The sequence below is a fragment of the Emydura macquarii genome, unplaced genomic scaffold, assembly GCF_026122565.2.
Source record: "Emydura macquarii macquarii isolate MOO-44397 ecotype Brisbane River unplaced genomic scaffold, CSIRO-AGI_Emac_v2 contig_2846, whole genome shotgun sequence".
Lineage (NCBI taxonomy): Eukaryota > Metazoa > Chordata > Testudines > Chelidae > Emydura > Emydura macquarii.
This window is the reverse complement of record NW_027132983.1, coordinates 5,136,426-5,155,771: the sequence shown is the minus strand read 5'-3', so window position 1 is coordinate 5,155,771 and position 19,346 is coordinate 5,136,426. Positions and strand designations below refer to the sequence as shown.

The window sequence follows — 19,346 nt, the reverse complement described above, 5'->3', positions numbered from 1 at the left end:
GGGAGGGATGTCTGCTGCATTGCGAGAGGATGGTGAAGAGGGCAGGGCAGGGTTTGCACTGAGGGTGAGAAGGCAGTGGGTGAGAGCTGTATGGTTATAGTACAGTACCTTAACCTCTGATCCAGCTGGCCAGTCTGTCCCTGCTCCTGGCTGCAACCCATCTCTAAGTACATTGGAACAAATGTAGGAGCACGTCAGGGAAGACTCTCCTACAACGACGGGAGCACTTCTTCCATTGGTATAGTTAATCCACCTCCCCAAGAGGCGGTAGCTATGTCGGCAGGAGAAGGTCTCCTGTCAACATAGTGCTGTCCACACAGGGGGTTAGGTCACTATAACTATGTTGCTTAGAGGTATGGATTTTTCAATGAGTAGTTATACCGACATAGGCCTGTAGTGTAGACCTGGCCTAAGAACTTAGCAAGGATATCAGGAACTGTCCCACTGTATTTCACCTAAGGCTGCATCTACACTGTGCTCCTTCATGATATGTTGCTAAATCACTATAGTAATTGCCTAGGTCAGTATTTTTATTTTATTCACAGACTATCCTTCCCCCACACTTCATTCAAAATGCTGACAAACACAACAGATAGAATATCTTATTTTAAAAAGGGCATTTGCCATTGAACCTTTAGGTCTGGCAATACTGTCTTTAGCATTTGTCATGTCAATTTACAGTATGTCATATGGCAGAGCATGCAGTGTCCCATACAATGCAGTCCTAATGGCATAATGCAATGTTGCACAGTAGAAACGTAGTGCAATTCACAGTCCTAAATGAGATAAATATTGAGAGATTCAAGCCATTGCCTGCATTACTCTTTCTACTGTGGTCCACCTGAGATGCAGACTTTACTCCAGATTATTCAGTTCAGTTCTTTGCTAAGGATTGTGTCCTATAAGGAAGCCAAGAAGAATTCTATTTTGCAAATGCTTCTCCTGGCTCACAGGCCAGGGTGTATAAATATAGTCTGCAGATCAAAAACCTAGAGGGCGAAACTGTCAAAAGCAGCATCACTATGCTGCCACTAATATAGCCATGCAAGGGGAATGCCCAGAAGCATATCTGGGCCTCTGTGTGCTGCTGGAGGATTTTATCTTGTGCAATACAATTTAGTGAGAAAAAAGATGAAGGTCACAGAAGAACAATATATCTAGCTACCTAGCAACATTCCCATCTTGTATAGACACCCTTTCCTTGCTGTTCTCATGTAGTCCTCTGTTTTGAAGTGGAGATATACAGAACTACCGGTGGATCAGCATAAATGAGCTACTGTATCTCAAGACGCTGCAGGCATAATTCTCCTCCTACTTACATAGGGGTAAGTCAAAAATAGCTCTATTGAACACAATGTGATTGCACTGGTATGGGAGGAGAATCAGGCCCAGGGAATTCACCTACCTGCAACTAGATAAGGGAGTTCATTTTACCATGTGTGTATCTGCTACCTGCTGCTAATGGATGCAGTTGGTTTGAACCCTCTCCTCCCCATTCAGTGGCCCTGGAAGAACCTATTCAACTAAAGGAGTTTCCTGGTCATATAAGCTAAAGCTACTCTGTTATATTTTTAAAAGGAAAAGATTTTCAAGATTTTCTTAAAGTTATTAGGGATGGATAGCTCCAGGTCTTCATAACAGGCTACAAGAATCTTCATGTTAGAGTATGGTTCAAGTCAAGGATAGCTTGACAATGACTGAAAGTTCTCAACAACTGATGGATCTTCCAAGTGAAATGGATTGGTACAGTTTAGTTACTAGTAGACAGGTGTTTACAATTAAAGACTACCATTAAAACTGGCATCATGTTGGCAGTTTCACTAAAAACACCAAGGTTCGAATAGGCATGGAAACAGGATTCTCCCTCTTCCTGGAGGTGGGCGCTCAACTCAGGGTGGAGGAATGGGGACGTTTAGATCACAGCAGCCCATGGAAAGATAGTTCTGTAGATAAATAAATGGCTTCAATCTTCTAGCTTGTCAAACTAGCACTTCTGACTTCCAGGAAAGATTTGTTCAGCTCAACTCAACACCTAAGTTATTAAAGATCCTAAATCCCATTTTCAATGGTGACTTAAGCATTTTTGAAAATGAGACTCAGGCTCTTCAAAAGCACCTAAGTGACTGAAATGTTTTCCCCAGCAGTCCAAATCCTGCAGCACTTACTTTTTATTCATTGAGGTTTTGCCTGTCATCTATCTATGCACTTACATGGCACCCATCCCTGTAATATCCAAGCACCTTCAAAATTAAAAAAGAAATAATACTCTCCCTTGTTAAAGGAGAGAGTGCAAGGGAGACAAAGTTTGGACAGAGAGATGGCATTCATTGAGTTCTAAACATGGGAAGGTCAGGGGTCATTCTTGTTTCCTCTGTGTTATGCTTCACGACATACAGAGAACTTAGATTATTTTATGGTTTTATCTTTCTTGCTCGAAGGCTGAACTGTAACACTACTTTATGTCTTAGAATTCAGAAAGATATCACACAAGAACCCAAAAAACAGAGAGAGAGAGCTTTTCCTTAAGGCACTGAGACAGAGCTCACTCCACTAGCAAGCAGAACTAAGAACCCTTCCTCTCCCCTTTCCCCCCATTAAAGTGATAGCTTGCAATTCCAACACAATCCTCAATACACCACAATCTGAAAGCAAGTTCTTCAGTCTAGATCTGACTTCTATGCAAGTTCTGTCTGCAGTGCTCATGAGTTTCCCCCCATTGGTTGACAGTTCCATTGCTCCAGTAGAAAGTAGCTGTCTGGGGAAATAATGGCTGTGGAGGGAGAGGTGATCTCACAGGTAGTTTTGGCCTATTAATTGGAGGTCTCTGTCTGGTCTAAGGAAGTATTGAGTTAAAAATCTAAGTGAGAACCCCAGGATTGGGACCAATATTTCATATTTAAAAAATGAGACCGTAACTCTTCAGGGGTCCTGACTGATCAGTGTCGGTGTATACAGTTTTAAGACCAGGTGATTCACAGCTATTTAGCCACATCAGACATTCAGATCAATGTGATTCCCCCTCCCCGCCCAATTTTAATTGAAACATATTCCTCAGATAAAAGTACAATACAGGCTTGATGTGCCTGCAGCATTCTAGGGCCTGATCCATTGATTTTAGCAGGCTTTTGAACCGTTCCCAAATAGATATATCTGACTATCGCATATCTGTCATCCTAACCAAAGTTGTGTAATCACACCTGCAACAGTGAAATCTCTGTGGATCAGAGAGAGTTAGAATGTATAAATTTGGGAAAACAAAAACAAACAAAAAATGAAGCCTCAAACATCCCCAAGGTCTGGTGTTGCGAATGTGAACATGACAACCACAATACACATCATGGGGATGTCCCTACTACCAGACATTCAGGTCTCCCATATACAAAAGCTGAAAGATGTTCGGTCATGTACAGCTCACGAAAATCCAATCTATTATGTTCCAAAAGAACACTCCATAAGACCTTTTTACTAACCAAGAGCGATGCTTGTTCACTATAATCACAGCTGCAAGAAAATGCATCACCAAAGCTATCACTCACCAAAGAATGTCCCACAATGCCCCATCAAAGAAAGACCAAAGGAATTCCAAGCAGCAAAAAGGAAAAAAAAATCCTAGTTTGAATCCGACCCATTTCATGATCTGTTTGAAGATTGCTGGGTTTCAACCAATATACTGTTTAAAATATATATGAACGGAGGACAAATAGTTACAGCCTAGAGCTAAAACTACAACCCACTGTAACCGACCAGGACATATTTCCATCACCTATGTGCCAATATTTGTTTAGAATAATCTCCTGAACCAATCACACAACTAGCTACAACACACAATTCCTACAGCCTCTGTTTGTATACCTCACGGAGCTAACAGTGTCACAGCAAATACCTGAAGAGGCTACACTGGAAACATGCTTTTCACTGAGTTAATGCAAGGTTGCATCAATTACCTACATTATGTCCCAAACTCTATGTTAAGCTGCTGGACCAAAAGCAGCAGTGTGTCATTTATAATATTTACTCCTGAGTATCTACCATGTATTACTGACCTTTGCGATCAACAATTTTCCTGTTTTCCTCACTGGAAATACTTAAAAAGCAAGCAGGGAGCGCTTATTCCAATCTCTTTTCTGTCAGTGTAAATCAGAAGTAACTCCACTGAGCTCAGTGAAGTAAGGGAGTGGGGAGAGAGGAGAACTAGGCCCACAGTCTTACAGAATTATTTTACCTGTACCATGAGCCCTTTTATTTAGCTGCTGTATCCCCCTTCCCGGCCTTTCTCCCCTCCCCCCCAAAAAAAACAAAAAAAACTATGCTTGAGCCATTTTTTTAAAATAAAGAGGCAGTAGCTACAATGTCTTTGCCAGTCATGTCACAGCACAAACATCTTAAAGCTAATGTGAAGGGTTGCCTAGCAACAGCATTAAGCCTACTGGGATGATCTTGCTCCTGATTCTAGCTATTATATTTTGGAGCCTGAGAATGCTTGTTCTTAATAATAAAGAACACCATCCTAAGCATGTTTTCTTACTGTATGCTTTAACTTTGGCTTTGCTGATTTAAAAGTCACTCCTTTCCAAAATGTTTAACTATTTTGTCAGTGCTCTCAGGAGAGACACCTAGTGATGGGCCCATGAAAATAACCATCCGCTTCAAAATAACCACTCTCAGCAACATCATTGTTCCTCCTAAATCCAGATAAGAGCTGCTGCTAACAATGAAGCCATTGCTGAATGTAGCTTCCAATGATTACAGATAAAGGAACAATTAAATATAATCTCTCCTTCTGCTTTTAGAAAGCCAGTCCCACAAAGTAGTATCAGACCTATGTTTTATATCTACTATTTCAGCAGAATGTGGTTAATTATTATTTATTTATTTTTAATTCCTGACTCTCAGACTGCAAAGAACTAAAATGATCAGGCAGTGAAGAATAAAACCAGTCAGTGAAGGAAGAACTACTCACATTAGTAAGGATTTCACAGTCTGGAGTTTGCTCCTATTGCCACTGAAGTCAATTGCAATTGCATCATCACTAATACTGCATAGTGGCAGCAGCATTTCATTGGACATGCGAAACAGGGAACCCGTACTCAGATACAGAAAATCAAACAAAAGAATTTACTTCAAATCTAGAGAAGAGATGGGGACAGAAATAGTCTTTATCTTTTAAGAAAGCACAGTATTGTTTCTGGCCTAAAAAGCTGTGTATTCAAGTTCCACTGTATCCCAGTCAGGATCTTAGCCCAGATACAATGGCACAAACATGGTGCCTTCCTGAGGAAATTGCTGCTCAGCTGGAGTGATCACTGGGATGAGAAACTGACTTCACTTCTGCTAGTTTCTGGTGGGAGCTAATGACCCAGTGGAATTTTGGGGAAAAAGAGAACACGGCTAGTCACAATTTTTCTATTATTGAAATGTCAATTAAAAATGTTTGCAAAAAGTGCAAACAAAATTTTGACAACATCTTTGCGTCTTTTTTGTTGCATGTTTTAACCAACTCTGCTAGATAAAAACCCAGTAATCATGTCCAACGTTCCCTGGAATAGCTGCAATTAATTGCTTTGAGCTACCTTGCATATTAAAGGGAACTTTGTACAAACCAATTCCAGTCTCTGTGAAATAAAAATGATAAAAACAACAAAATGAGGCATTTGTGAGGATGATGAATTAGTGTCAGTATGGGGATGTGGGCTGAGATTCCAGTTCACCACTACAAGCTTAGCAGTCATAGCCTATGTCTTCACTATGAAAAGAGGCATGTTTTTACATCAAGAGAGCTAACAATGTAAAATCCTAACAGTAACAAGGCACAAGTAGTTTTTCCCTTGACTAGCCACATCCAGGGAAACCTGAGGTGGGATATATAGAGTTGACCTTGACTCCCTACATGAAGGTAAAATCTACCTGTACCTTGTCTCCACTAGAATTTTATATCAAGATAACTATCTTGGAGAAGTTTGCAAACTATGGGGGGAAAAACATTTTTTTTTCCAGTGAAGACAATGAGATTGACATTTTGAATGGGGGCCTTATCATGGGCTTGTCTACACAGGGAAGTTAATTTAGATTCAGATAGGATGTGAATTTAAAGCAGAATAGCTATTCCGGATTAACTTCCTGTGCGGACACTCTTATTTTAGAATAAAAGTGCTTTATTTGTGGATTAAGCAAATTCAAAATAAAATACTCTTATTCTGGAATAAGAACATCCACATACAAAGTTAGTCAGGGAGAGTTAACCAGGAATAGCTATTCTGGAATAGCTCTCCATGTAGATAAGCTCTTAGTGATATGATATAGTACATAATGATCAACTCGAAAAGATCAGACTGAATTCTCCTCCCTGCATCTAGGATTCCAGAGTCTTTTTAAAGACCTTCTACAGTGTGATTAGTAGATTATTCCTCCATCATTGTGCTGGATGAGTAGTCACCAGACAAGTAGATAAATCAGCACTGTCCCTACAGGAAACCCGACCATTTTGCTGAAGATAAGACAGGACTGTGTGCCTTTCCGCCTATAAAGAGAAGATGCCCTCTCAGGAAGCAGCTGTGTTGAGGATGAGGCTTTGTGAAGCAGTCACAGAAATGCCATCAGCACTTTACAGCAGATTTTAAAACTCCTCCTGCATTTGCCCCTCAGTGGCTGATGGCTGCATGTGGCAAGGTTTTCATAACTGGGCATCTTTTAAATGTTTGTACTTGCCACAGGGAGAAAGATGCCTTCAGTGGTGCCCTTAAGGCAGAGAGGGAGATAGTAAAGTTGCCAGCACTTACTGCTTATTCTCAAAACTGATTCTTATTTTGGGATCACTTGAGAGCTTTACAGGCCCATCCTCTGTCAGCATGACAACGTTGCTGTCAGTAGCTTCTACTAAAATGTTTGTTGATGCCCCCAAAGAAAATGCGCTGGAATTTGATTGGCAGCCGGATTTAACTGAAAATCTGCACTGATGTCATAGCTAGCATCCTGACATGGCTCTAAGTACCCACTCTTACAACAAGCCAAGTCCTTCGACTCCCACTGAAGTCAATGGGAGCTGAGGCTGGTCAGCAGCTTCTTTGAGGAGCTCAACACCTTTGCGGGATTGAGTTCCAAGACAACCTGTTTGACACTAGACTCAGTAGAGAGAGAGGATATTACTTCCTCTATCTTTTATTGGACCAACTTTTGTTGGCAACAGAGACACTTTCAAGCTTCCTAAACTTGATGAAGAGCTCTGTGCAAGCATGAAACTTGCCTCTCATCAACACAAGTTGGTCCAATAAAAGATTACCTCACCCACCTTGTCTCTCTAATATCCTGGGACCAACGTGGCTACAACAACACTGCATACATTAAACTCAGTAGTCATTTGGGGTTTAGTCATTCAGTGGGCTTTTGGATCAGGCCCATAAGGTGTTATTTATCCTCCAACATAACTTTCCAATATGTAACTGGCAAAGATCCAACTTGGCGGGTGCTCTGCTTCCACTTAGGCAATGATGAAATGTGAGGCAGCTGCATCCTTTCTGGATCACACTGAACCTTGCTGAGTGCTTCAAGTGGACACAGGTTTGTCACATGCAGCCTGACAGTTTTTCTGAACTATAGCCTCTACAAAGGAAACAAGGAATCAGGAAATAGAAACCCTTCAGGGAAATAGGGAACCAGGGTGCCAGAAATCAGCTTGGAACCAACAAACCAACCTCCTTGCACATAGTGTGATAGGGTCTTACCTCACCCAGTGTCAGACCAAGCTGCTGCCTCAGTTTCCCTACTCTGGTTGACTCTTGTGCTTCCTCCTGATGACCCTCTGTCAGGAGTAAGGCCCTGCAGCTGCACTGGCTCAGTTTCCTGTCAGCCTAATGAGCACAGCTAGACAGCCTGATGGAACAGCCCGCCTGATTGGCTGAGCAAGCGAACAGCCTGGCTCTTAAGCATGGCAGCAGCTTACTGACAGCTCAAAGTATTTGCCCATGGCTGAAATAACTCCTGTGCCTGCTTGTGCCCAGAATCAGACTCGTGGGTTAAAGGGACCGCAAGGGTCATCTAGTCCGACCTCCTGCCAAGATGCAGGATTTGTTGTGTCAAAGCCATCTAAGACAGATGGCCATTCAGCCTCCTTTTGAAAACCTCCAGTGAAGGAGCTTCCACAACCTCCCTACGCAGCCTGTTCCCGTGTCCTACTGTTCTCACAGTTCGAAAGGTTTTCCTGAGATTTAATATAAATCTGCTACTTTGTAGTTTGAGCCCATTGCCTCTTGTCCTGACCCTCAACTCTGATTCCTGAGTTCAGCTCTGACCCTTGCCTCTGGCCCTGACTGTAGGCTCCAATCAGTAGGCATGACCACCCATGTCCCAGTTTCTGATCTCTCCTCCAGCTTCTCATCTTTCAGCCTCCTGCTCTTGGTTGTGTGGATTCTCATGCCTTTTAGCAACTTAGCCTTCCAGCTAAACCATAACTTCCATCCCATTTCCAGCGGTTAATGAAAATATCCAACAAAACAAATCAGTCGTTCAGGTACTTCCCACTAGGACTTTGTTTGTCTGAACGGGATGCAAACCTCACTATGTGGCAACAGTTCATCTGCTAGCCCTCTCCTGTGCTCAGCAGTCCATTTGCCCTGTCGACCCAAGACCACAGCAGCGAGACTTCCTCCCCACCTTGCTGGAAGTTCCAGCCCAGACCTCTAAGCAAATGCCAGTGTTAACTCTCTTCCACACCCATCTGCACTATCCTGTCCAGGCTGCTTCTTTCTTCAGCAGGGTCTCCTAATTCCCTTTGTACCAGGGCTCCTTCAACCACCTTTGTGTCAGGGGTGAAGGCCTGGTGCATGCTTTCTCTCTCTCTGTGTCTTATGGGGGGGAGGAAAAGATTGGCAAGAGCTTCTCACCGTGTTTTGTCAAAAGCATTAGAGGGATGGGTGTTAAACCATCCCCTAATAGGGGCTCTGAGCCCACAGGTCCTCTAAGATTTCCCAGGAACCAGGCACAGAGAGACATTTGGCTCTGGAGTCCACTGCTCCTACTCCAGCTCCAACGCAACATGGCTACCACTGGCAGCTGCCCCTCAAGCCCCAATGAAATAATGGGGGAAGGGAAGTATTCCACAATGGGGGAGGGAGGTGTATCTCTCACTGCATTAACTCCCTTGCACACTTTCTGTGGGGCACGGGGCCAGTAAATGTGCATCGCACTTCCCCTATTACCTCCTCCCTATGACTGTCTCTTCTTCCTGCCCCCTGGCCAGCCCCAGGAGGGCTCTCCACAGGGGTCAGAGCAGAGGCAGATGGTGCTTGCAGAGGTGGTTGATTTCCCACTGCCCTCCACAAGCAAAGGGAGGGATCTGCACATGGAGGGTTCCCTCAGCACCTAGACCCCATGAGTCAATGGGGCCTTACTTGAGATCTTTCCTCTGTAGGACATATGAGAATTGCTTTCATGATCAGGGTGGATCTAAACCTGAGGAATGGCAAATAGCCACTACACACCAAGACAAAGATAAAAAACCTCCCCAGATTTACACTGATAGCTGTTCACACGGCAAGGTCAGAGCAGGGGAAAAGGCAGACAAGTGCAACCAAAGATGCCTTTTCATTAGAGCTGAGTATGGTTAATTGGTTTGTTGGTTAAAAGGAAAACAATCTGAGGAAAAAACATTGTTTCAAGTTAATCTAAAAGAATTTGTTTTTGTTTGTTTTTTCCTTACCAAAACAAAAGCTTCAAAAATTTCATTTCAGATCAAATGAAACATTTTATTTGATCTGAAACAAAACTGTTTGTCTGGATTTTTCCCCATTTCATTTTGTTTTCAGATGTTTTACTCTTTTGTTGTTGTACTGTTTTTAAATAAATCTAGCTAAATCCCAAAATGAAACATTGTTTGGAAACAAAAGTCATATAATTTCATTTAGAAAATGTTGAACCAAAATGTTTCAACTTCCAAAAAAAAAAAGTTTACTCATCTTTTTTGGCCAAAACTATTTGCTGAATTCAATATGAATAGCTTTGGTCAACCAGAAATTGCATTTTTTCTGCAACTAAATTATTTGGCTGAAAAATTTCATCCAGGTCTACTTTTTATTGACCTGCTTTCTGCCCCTCTGACCCCAGGCATTCTTACACTTTCCCAGTGTGCGTCTCAGCCTCTGGTGCCAACACAGTGAAAAGAACTATTCAATGGGATATAGCTAGGGTTATCCATTCCTACGCCTATTCCTAGCTCTCTCCTTCTTTATTGTCTCATCCTTGTACAAATGCTGTTTTAAACATTGAGGCAAGATGCCTTTCCAGCTTTGAAGGTGCAGTTGGCAATATGGAGAGATACATCCAAGTAGATTCCACTGCACGGGAGACTTCATTTAGAAAGGTTCATTTATAAACTGTTCTTCACCTGGAGTTTTATTTAATGTTTTTCATTCAGGTTAATTGTGGGCATCAGCTTAACAGCAACACCGGCTGGTTGAGCAGCAATAGTCTGGTCCCTTGCTGTCTCATGACTCAGTCATGGTCTTGAATTTTGAATGGAATCAAATGAAAATTGGTTTCTGAAGGGCCCCCAAAAGTGGCTTCTCTAAATAGCAGCAATCAATCAAAAGACAGTTCAGGGGCGGAGATTTGGGGGTGGTGCTGATGGGAGGAGTGGGGGTTGGTTTGGGTTTTTATTTTTCTGTTCGCCAAGAAGGTGCTAGAGAAACAAACTGCTTGTACTACACATCTGTAAATGATGTCCTGAAAGGTGAATTGTTGCAAACAGGCATAGGTGTGCAAAGCCAGATGAGTGTCTGACAGATGTGAGATAGATTTTGTGGCGTACTCACACCTGAATGTGTTGGAATACACGCTCTTAGGGAGTACTGCTTCAGCTGCCCATAGGGAGGGTTCATATCATGGGAAAACCCATTTCGACAGCCCAGCATTATTGACCTCTCGCAGTTTCCTTTTATGTTTGTCTCTGCCAACACACAGCCTTCTCTTACATCAGGTTTTTTCAGACCTCGTAGTTCACACCAGTGTAGCTCCACTCATGGTAACGCAATGTTTCCCTCAGTGTAGACAAGGCCCAAGAGGCACAGAAGTGACAGAGGCTATGTCTACACTGATGGCAGCAAAGTCACCGCCGTCAGATCGACTTATCTGGATCGACTGATCGGTCAGTGAAGACCCGCTCAGTCGATCCAGAAGTTGACATACTAAAACCACCTCCTCAGGTGGCATAGCACTGTGTCGATGGGAATGCGATTCCCGTTGGCACAGTGCAGTGAAGACGGCACACAGAAGAGAAGCACAGAAGTCGATGGGAGTTACGCAAATTCTTTGCATATTTTGCGTGACTCCCGTCAACTGCCGCTGAATCACCGAGGTAAGTGTAGACCAAGCCAGAGAGGCACATTCTGGCTGGAATGTGTACAGAGAGGGCCGGATTCTGAGCCTTGTTAAAGTTACCTTGTGCTATTGTCAGAGAATAGAATTCAGAGCAGCCCTAAAGACATGATCAATGTGGGATTTAAAGCCTGATTTAAATCCCAACCTGAACTGTATTGGTAGCCAAATAGCCAGTCCTAAGGACCTGACCCAACTGTCCTTTGTGGTGATGATATAAACACTGGAAACTGGAATGAGACCAACTATTTACAAAATTGCCATCAGATGTGAATAACTTTCAGGCACTACAACCTGGGGTTTACATCCTATTTGCAATCTCGTCAACCGTCTAGTCTACCATAACAAATGAGGGCAAGCTGTAATTACCCAAACTGATTTCCCTTTCCATCAGGTGGGGTATGTATTGTCCTTGACTACATACTGCTCCTAGAAAAACCTGTATACTCTTCCTTATCTGAAATAGGCTCCCATGGGGCACTCAACCTTTATCACAAGTGAACTTAGTTCTCAGTGCTGCACCCTGTGGATGCACCACAAAAAAGGGCTCTCTTTTCCAAATCAATTCCAAACAGATTAAGCTGGCTGACAATTATCACTTTGAACAAATATTTCCATCCATGCGCAAAACACTGTGAAAAAAGCAAACTTCCACTAAACGGAAAATAGAAATTGTTCCAAAATGACAGCTTTCATGATGTTTATGCCAAAAGGATCCTTAGAGCTTATGTGGTATTAAATAAATTTGCCACTGGTTAAAAATGTAAATTCTTTAAATACATAAAAGCCTAATGAAAAGACTTCCAACATTTTCCTTTTCCTGCTTCCCACTTGCCCTTTTATCTCCTTAGAAGAAAGCGTTGATTATAATTACAGTGGAGACTGAAATGTAAGCTTGATTTTATATATATATATATGGGAAGTGAAATGGGGCTCGTGTGTGTGTGAGTGACTGTGAGAGAGAGAGAGGTGAATTGTTTTATAGCATGAAAAGGGGCTTTTAATGTACTGAGTATATTTGGAATTTAAATGCACATAATTTAGAGAGAAAGACATATACACACACACCATGGATATGAGAAAAAGGCTCCTTTGAGATTCCATCGCCTCTTTCATGCTCTTAAGATGAAGACTAAAATAATCACATTAAGGGCCCAATCCTGCAGTCTCTGTGCCTGCAAAGCTCCCAGTGATCTCGGCCTGCATGGGGACTGCAGTGTGTAATTTTTTGCTTTTCATTGTCATAAATTTGCCAATGTGACTGGAGGGTGATCTGCTGGTTTCCAAGTGCTACAACTAATGCTCAGGCTCTTTATTACCCTGAAGTTGTTGTATGTGAGCCCAGCTATTAATGCATTTGCTGCACCTCCAACATTTGACTTGGTAAGAGAGCAATTAATTTCTGGCCGGATACTCTCATACTTTCCAATCTAGATCTTAATTTTTTTTCTCTAAAACATTTGATTTAGGTATGTTGCTCATGAATGTCAGGCACTAATAGTGGTAGCATAGTCAGCCATTTATTTGCGTGGAAGGTGGACAAAAGGATTAGCTAGGGAAAATCCAGCCCTTTAACTATCTACTCCCTATCTCTAGACATACAAGGCCTGATTCTCCATTGCCTTCCACAGTCGTCTACTCCATTGTTTTGATGTTGAGTGTAGTGAATAGGACACTGGATTGGGCCCAGGAGATCTGGGTTATATTCCCATCTCTACCACCAATATGTTGTATGACCTTGGGAGCATCACTTCACATCTCAGGGTTTGCCTCCCAGCCTGGGTAAGCAGACATGCACTACCTCTGCTCCACCTCACGTGCTAAAAACAGCAGCGTGGACATAGACTCACCCATGCCTCCCAGCCGGAGGAGACTGCAGCATGCTCCCAGCTGCAGTGTAGACATATCTTCAGAGTCTATTCTGAAACAAGGACAATATTCCACTCATACATCCCATGAGGAAATCTCCCCTTTTCATTAGTATGTCTGTGCAGTGTAGTCAACCAGAAAAAAACGTAGGAAGGTTCTGTGCAAGACATGCATTTCTGGGAGCAAACCTCAGTTATGACACTTACTGTTCCAAATGAGGACTTATCCTTAGAATACAGAGTGCTAAATGTAGTTTTAGGTTATATATACAGAAGAGGAGGCTTAGTATGAGGATACCCACAAAATTCTCTTGGGATTCTAACTGTGTGAAACACCCCATTTTCAATTCACAAAATTCTATTCACAGATCCTACTACTACTTTTGGTTATGATATTTGGTTTATAATACAGCATCTATAACTAATTGCAGTGTCTGTGATTATACTTTTTTGATACCTATAATTACTACTAGTTCATATAACCAGACAATTAAGTAGATGAACGATTTATTATTCCATTTGTTTTATAATTAATGCATTCTATTACAATTACTCAGTAATAATAAGAACAGAACAGCCATAGCGGGTCAGACCTATGGTCCATCTAGTTCAATACCCTGTCTTCCAGCAGTGGCCAATGCCAGGTGCATCAGAGGGAATAAACAGAACAGATAATCCTTAAGTGATCCATCCCATTGCCCATTCCCACCTTCTGGCAAACAGAGGCTAAGGACACTTCAGGGCATGGTTTTGCATCCTTGCCTATCCTGGCTAATAGCCATTGATGGACCTATCCTCCATTAACTTCTCTAATTCTTTTTTGAACCCTATTATAGCCTTGGCCCTCACAACATCATGTGGAAAAGAGTTCCACGGGTCGACTATGCGTCGTGCGTTTGTTTATTTTAAATTGCTGCCTATTAATTTCATGTGATGATCCCTAGTTCTTACGTTAAAAGGAATAAATAACACTTCCTTATTTACTTTCTTTCCACCAGTCACGATTTTATAGACCTCTATCATATCCCCCCCTTAGTCCTCTCTTTTCCAAGCTGAAAAATCGCAGTCTAATTAATATCTCCTCCTATGGAAACTGCTCCATACCCCTAATAAGTTTTTGTGCCCTTTTCAGTACCTGTTCCTATTCCAATATACCTTTTTTGGGATGGGGACACCAGATCTGCACAGAGTATTCAAGGTGTGGGCTTGCCAGGGGTATATATAGTGGCATTATATATCTTATTATCCCTTTCCTAATGGTTCCCAACATTCTGTTAGCTTTTTTGACTGCCACTGCACATTGAGTGGATGTTTTCAGAAAGCTATCCACAATGACTCCAATATCTCTTTCTTGAGTGGTAACAGCTACTTTAGACTCCATCATTTTATATATATAGCTGGGGTGATATTTTGCAATGTGCATTACTTTGCATTGATCAGACATTGACTTTCATCTGTTATTTTGTTGTCTGGTCACCCAGTTTTGTGAGATACCTTTGTAACTCTTTGCTTTAATCTGCTTTAGACCTAACTATCTTGAGTAGTTTTGTATCATCTTCACATTTTGCCACCTCACTGTTTACCCCTTTTTCCATATCATATATGAATATGTTAAACAGTACTGGTCCTAGTTCAGAGCCCTGGGAATGTCACTATTTACCTCTTGCCCTTCTGAAAACTGACCATTTATTCCTACCCTTGGTTTCCTATCTAACCAGTTACTGATACATAAGAGGATCTTCCCTCTGATCCCATAGCAGCTTTCTTTGCCTGAGAGTCTTTGGGAGGGACCTTGTCAAAAGCTTTCTGAAAATTTAAGTATACCATATCCACTGAATCACCCTTGTCCACATGCTTGTTGACCCCCTCAAAGAATTCTAGTAGATTGGTGAGGAATTATTTCCCTTTACAAAAACCATGTTGACACTTCCCCAACAAATTGTGTTCATCTATGTTTCTGATAATTCTGTTCTTTATTATAGTTTCAACCAATTTGCCTGGTACTGAAGATAGGCTTATTGGCCTGTAATTGCTGGAATCACCTCTGGAGCCTTTTTTAAAAATTGGTGTCACATTTGCTATCTGGTACAGAAGCTGATTTAAATGATAGGTTATATACCATAGTTAGTAGTTCTGCAATTTCACATTTGAGTTCCTTCAGAACTCTTGGGTGAATACCATCTGCTCCTGCAGAATTATTACTGTTTAATTTACACCAATTTGTTCCAAAACCTCCTCTAATGAGACCTCAGTCTGGAACAATTCCTCAGATTGATCACCTAAAAAGAATGGTTCAGGTTTAGGAATCTTCCTCACATCAGCTGTGAAGATCAATGCAAACAATTCATTTAGTTTCTCCGCAATGACCTGGAGTGTTCCTTTAGTATCTCGATCATCCAGTGGCCCCACTGGTTGTTTAGCTGGCTTCCTGCTTCTGATGTACTTAAATTTTCTTTTGCTGTTATTTTTTTTGAGTCTTTAGCTAGTTGTTCTTCAAATTCTTTCTTGGTCTTCCTTGTTATATTTTTTACACTTGACCTGCCAGGGTTATGCTCCTTTCTATTTTCTTCAATTGGATTTAATTTCCACTTTTTAAAAGATGCCTTTTTTGCTTCTAAATGCCTTTTTTTTGGTCCTCTTACTATGTTTTTTAATTTAGGGTAAACATATACATTGAGTCTTATTATGGTGTCCTTAAAAAGTTTCCATGCAGCTTGCAGGGATTTCACTTTTGGCACTGTACCTTTTAATTTCTGTTTTATTAACTTGCTCATTTTTGTGTAGTTCCCCTTTCTTCAATTAAATGTTTGCTATCATTTGCTTCACCCCGCCCCCCCGGATGTTAGATTTTATTATGTTATGGTCACCATTACCAAGCAGTTCAGCTATGTTCACCTCTTGGACCAAATCCTGTGCTCCACTTAGGACTACATCAATAATTGCCTCTCATTTTGTGGGTTCCAGGTAGCTGTGCTCTAAGAAGCAGTCATTTAAGGTGTCAAGAAACTTTATCTCTGCATCCCTTCCAGAGGTGACATGTACCCAGTCAATATGGGGATAGTTGAAATCCCCCATTATTATTGTTTTTTATATTTTTATAGCTTCTCTAATTTCCTGGAGCATTTTACAATCAACAGTACCAGGTGTTTGGATGTCTCCAAATTCAGTGTGAACAATAGGTTCAGACTGCTTGCAATTTGACTGGAATAGGTCACCTGAGGGAAGTTACAGGGTATTTTCTAATACTCCTGGTTCTAGTGAACCCTGTGGGAACACACACATACACACATGAAACCCAGCCCTTAGTTAGATATTTCCAATGAACTTCAACCATGGAAAAACCAAGTTCATGCAAATCCAAATTTAAATTTGTAGTGCCTGGTAACACATAGAAAACGCTTCAGTCATGAAGAAAAAAAGAAGTAATTATAGTCATTTTGAACATTTGCACAGCTCCATACATGTCCCTCTTGTATTAAAAGAGAAAAAGCCAACTGAGGCAAAGTTTTCTATAGTAAACAGAGGGGAAACATTATTCCATGGGTTATGTATCCCATTCTTGTACTGCTAATGTCATGCTTGTGTTTTGGTTTGTAGACTGCTGACTGCACATTGATATAAAGGGCCTCCCGCTGGGATAAAGGGTCACTACCAAGCCTGGGGGTGATACTTAGCTTGAGAAATATAGGCTCTTATGAGGAAACTCTTGTTAAAGGAGTTTAAAAGAAAAGAGTAATTTTATTACTAACTGAGACATGTAAATATTTCAGGAAGATTCTTTTAAAAAATATTTTCAATGTATTTCCTATGAATGTAATTTGAAAATGGATTCTGAAAACACTGCTTCATACACTGAATTTCTTCTCAGTAAGTTTGGGCAGATAGTACGAAAAGCCAGGCATTATGACCCCAGTATAATAGGACATGACACCAAAAGGTATTTGTGGAAGAGATCCTCAAATTTCTACACCCTGAAATACAGAGTATGTCATCCATGGCATGCCTGCTTGCTATCTAAGATGGAGGAGGAGAAGCTCCTAAAACTATACTTTACCTACCCTAGGAATAAACTATGCAAATTAAAAATAAGACACCCTGGCACATTTTTGGAAATTAAGGGTTTCTGGGTTACATTGAACAAAGGCAATTTAGAAAATGCTCACCTTGCTGGCTGAGATGTGGCTTTCTCAGGCTAGGTGGAGGCGGGAGAGTGGGGGTGAGGAGGAAGAGATCTCAACAATGTTCTGCATGCCCCCATCCAGTCTGTCTCACCGTTTCTTTGTCCACATGAAAGACTAGGAAATTAATTTATATATTAGGCCACGCTATCCAACTTCATGTATGATCTTCTTCTTAGGAAAGATAACATGGGCCAGATTTTCAGATTGCAGGCACTAAAATCAGTATACAGAAAGTAGTATCACAAGGTGAAGTGCTGGGTCATGAGCACTTTTGAAAGGCTGCCCCCACCTGTGAATCCTGAGCACTTGCAAATTTGACCTCAGTGCCAGTCTTGCTGCAAAATGATTAACAGTAGGATTCTATTGTATCTAATCACTGTCCTCCAGTAGAAGTGGCCTGCAGTGCCTTACATGATCTATGGCTGGCCTGAAGGTTATGGCCACTCCTCACTAATCCAAACCATGCATTTTGCATCTGCTATTGAACTGAGGGTGCAAATCTGGCAATGTGTGTCTCTAACTGCTTGGTGTCGGCTGCACACAAATTACACAGAAGTGCAAACCTTCTGGTGCAATTCATTGGTTGAGGTTAGGAAAGTCAAATGTGCAGGTAGGAGGTGGCTGGAATTTTCACAATTTCAATTGCGTTTCTTTAAATTAATGTAATTAACAATAAATGCAATAAATACAATTTATTATAGAAGTCCCGGGGAAGTTAGTCGGAGTTAAAAATATGCACTGAGAAAGGATTGCTGCTTTTGGCATTGTAATAAATAACAAATGTCACAGGATTAAAATTAAGCACATGCTTAAGTGCTTTGCTGGATTGGGGCAAGAGTGTTCAGCTCCAGGAAGATTCTAATCCTTATTGCCCCATACAAAAAGTACTCCAGTCACGTACAATGCACAAGAGCAAACTGAATTTGTATTACTAGCCAATAATTGTATTGCTGACATTCTCCAAAAGACCTATTCAAACCATACAGGGTGACTTTTTTCTTTTTTTCTTTTAACACACAAGACCCTGAGAAATTTCAGGGGAACAAATAGAATGAAGTGTCCTTGGAGCGATAGATTCATTAAATTATAGCTTGCAGGTTTTTGTATGCGTCCATGCCTGGTGTCTGAGTGAGCACATCAGGCTTGTGTGGAACAATAGCAAGAGCTGCTCCTGTTTAGCTGTCAAACAAAGGAAACAACTAAACATCAATTTTTCCTGTTTCTGAAAAGGAAGGGAAAAAAGATCCTCTGTGCCAAAGACAAATATAGATTATTTGTAACCACTGCAAGGCAGAATGAATGGAGGCAGATTCAATGGAAGGCCTTTTTCTATGTAGCTCCTGTTCTGTGGAAACCTGTCCAAGCACTGAGCAACCCCCGAAATCCCTTTTGTAGCATGCTAAATGGGGGAGAGGGTTATCTTGCAGATGCAATACGATAAAAATCAAACGTGTTGATTTTCAAGAGGTTTTTCCCCTTATGATTTTATTTTGAAAATATTTTTTTCCACCCGTTCACAGGGGTGTGGAAAGCAGCAGTGGGCTCCCATACAGTCAGTTAGATTCAGACAATATTCAAAGGTGATGTGGAAGATGATGCAACTTTTACATGGGTCAGGATGACTGAATGCCTATGGGCTTGAGATAAATCTTAGCACTCTGGAAGGACTCCCATTCATTTCACTGATTTCAGTGGGCTTTAGATTGGGAACTAGGAATCTAAAGTAAGCATACACTGGTGTAATTTACATGCTGGGCTAGAAGAAGGTGTAAAGTATACCAGCTTACACTCCCTTTAATTCAGCTCTGAATTTGGCCTTACATATCCACTCTGCCAGTTTCTGTATTTGCTTTTTACCTTCCCTAGCTCTGGTTCTAATTCAGCAGAGCACATCTCTAACTTCAACAGGACTTCAATGTGTGCTTTGCTGAAA

General features: G+C 41.4%; 1 long non-coding RNA gene across 4 annotated transcripts in view; it reads right to left on the bottom strand.

The window, feature by feature from the left end:
• Positions 1-19,346, bottom strand: part of LOC137166382 (uncharacterized) — an 85,353-nt gene that overhangs the window by 39,994 nt on the left and 26,013 nt on the right. For all 4 annotated transcript variants that reach the window (XR_010923676.1, XR_010923678.1, XR_010923675.1 and 1 more), the window contains exon 3: positions 17,396-17,527. This is a non-coding gene — a long non-coding RNA (uncharacterized lncRNA). The remainder of the gene's footprint in view (positions 1-17,395; positions 17,528-19,346) is intronic.